The 2,831-nt window shown below is 36.3% G+C and overlaps 1 pseudogene; it reads left to right on the plus strand.

The window, feature by feature from the left end:
- The first annotated feature begins 1,578 nt into the window (after positions 1-1,578).
- Positions 1,579-2,068, plus strand: LOC123255428 (annotated as a pseudogene).
- Positions 2,069-2,831: the final 763 nt, after the last annotated feature.

Here is a 2,831-nt window from a genome sequence, read left to right on the forward strand (position 1 = left end):
TAAAACCTCCAGAGTTGTAGTGAGGATCCAATGAGATTTTGTGTGTATACATTATTTATATATGTATATATGTATCTTCGTAAAAACCTTACATACACACATATATAACTATTAGCTACATGTGTAGTTTTATATTTATATAATTTATATACGTAATATATAACAAGTATAAATTTATATATATAACCACACATATCTACATGTGTAACTATATAGTTATATGTATAATTACTTATATATATCTAAAATTAGTTGCCAACATTATAGATATACAATATATCTAGCTCTCTACATAAAAAGTATATGTAAAATTATATAGTTATATTGTTGTTTGTCCTTTGTTGTGGAGGTCCAATCAAGGTAATGCTTTGACTTGTGCATGAATTGAATTTAAGTGAGACAGAGTTATACAAAGTCAGCCTTACACTCTCTTTCAGAGTCTGGGAAGTCCAAGTGTCAGGACGAGTGGTGATGCCCCAGTATGCAGTGGGTGGCCTTAGCCTTTTTGATGTCTGACCAAACTCTAAGCACTCCACACAGCACCTGCCTCAGCACCTTCATGGTTATTGGAACAAATTGTTCTTACCAGCCCATTTCACTGGGGGAATTATTTATTTACATGCTTGGGGTAGACACTCCTGTAATTCACCCACTGATAACTCTCAGCCTAGTTTAGCCCATCTGCTGAGATTGATTACCAGTATGTGGCCACTTCATATACCACAGCTTCTTGGAGCCACAGGTAAGAACTGAGTGAGAGGTAGACACCAAAGGTCAATGAGCAGCCCTGAAAAGGACTCAGCAAGCCATCACACCAGAGGTGCTAGTCCTTCTTGAACACATATATCTCCCATATAGTTATATGTAACTATATGTAAAGCTAGTTACAAATATATACATAAAGCTACATATTTATAGAGAGACATATAATTATGTATATAAAGCTATTTGTGAATAAAATATATATATAAATAAAATCACATTCATATACGTAATTACTAAATACCTTTTCAGTAAGTAGCACTATGGTAGAGTACAATTAAAAAGTTGAAAGAACAGATAGTGATGGCCTTTGTTGTCAAAAACTTCAGAGATACTATTTCTACTAAATGATAGGATAATACCTTAGCCAAGATTTTCTTGTTCCCAATAGAAATACTTCTTTCAAGCCCTCTGAAAAGCAGAGTGAAGGAGGTGACTCAAGGAAGTCTCTGATCAGATTAAAGAATTTTTTTAAACAACTGGATAATGAAGTGTAAAGGAACCTAAATAACCTGGCAATCAAGAGTTTAAAAAAACCTGTTTAAATGTTGTACTTGGATGAAAGTGATTGGCTGAAATATCAGATACAGACAAATCTTTATGATATAAAGACTGCTGGTCTTTAAAAAGCAAGCCTGACAGCTGTGGAGACAGTGTGTTAAAGTAAAAAGGGTTTTTTGTTGTTGTTGTTAATTCATTTTCAGTTGTGTCTGACTCTGACTCCTCTCTAAAAGGTTTACTGAGACCAGAAGAACCAGGGTCTCTGACAGGAGCCAGCACTCTCAGCTCATCAGAAGCCTAGGCCCAGCTGCCAAGATGCCAGCATACCATTCCTCTCTCATGGGCCCTGACACCAAACTAATTGGAAACATGGCACTCTTACCCATTAAAAGTCAATTTTAAAGGGACCGACTCTAAAGAGAGACAAAAGGCACAGATATTGTGGACAAAGCTATCTTCAAGGACAATGTCTTCTTCAAAAACTATGAAATTAGAAATGAAGCTGACAGGACATTGATCTACATAACTCTTAAATTTCTGACTGCTTAAAGAAACCCCAGAAATGCAACTCAGAAAGCCAAAGAAAAAAATTTATACATTGAGGATCACTAATTTTCCTATTCCTGGAGAACCAGGTTTCCCTCTTAATGCAAATAATACCAAACCTGCAAATAAGCAAGAAGATGAAATGATGAGGCCCTATTTACAGCAGCTTCAGCAAGAAACCAGGTTGAGGTTTTGTGAGAAAATCTTTGATCCTCAGAGTGACAAAACTAGCAAATGGCTTTCAAGGCCTGGGCAGTGACAGGACCTCATGCAGTCTTTACCAGTGAAGCAGCATCCAACTTTTGGCAGCAAGATGTACACAATACTTGCCCTTTGTTTCATGAAATTTTATGCCAAGAGAAAGGAGACGCAGCTTTACTGAAAAAACTCTTTTCCAAGAAGATTGGGATTTAAGGATCATTTCAGAATGTTTGTGATGTTAAGCTGGTGTTTAATGATAATTAAAAAGATTTCTAACATTAAAAAGTTTTCTGGCAAAGATATAGGACTAGTTTGCCATTTCTTTCTCCAGCTTGTGGGAGACAGGCAGTAAAAGGAACGAGACCCTCATACTCTGAAATCTTTTATTTCTTACCAGTTAGCACAAGTTAAACATCAACTGAAAATCTGTAGTTTCAGCATTAGTCAAGCATGAATTGCAGAATCAGTATTGTTGATCAGTTCATCAATCACCTATACTGGATCTGTAATATTCTATCCTGGTTACCAGCTTTGTGCCTAATCTGTTTTAATAATTACTCATATTTGGGGCAGTTGGGTGGTTCAGTGGATTGAGAGCCAGGCCTAGAGATGGGAGGTCCTAGGTTCAAATATGGCCTCAGACACTTCCCAGCTGTGTGACCCTGGGCAAGTCACTTAACCCCCATTGCCTAGTCCTTACCACTCTTCTGCCGTAGAACCAATACACTGTATTGATTCTAAGACAGAAGGTAGTTTTCAAATAAATAAATAAAATAATTACTCATATTGTTCTATATTTATTTTAGTTCAGAATTGTGATA

Source organism: Gracilinanus agilis, chromosome 1 (assembly GCF_016433145.1).
Source record: "Gracilinanus agilis isolate LMUSP501 chromosome 1, AgileGrace, whole genome shotgun sequence".
Lineage (NCBI taxonomy): Eukaryota > Metazoa > Chordata > Mammalia > Didelphimorphia > Didelphidae > Gracilinanus > Gracilinanus agilis.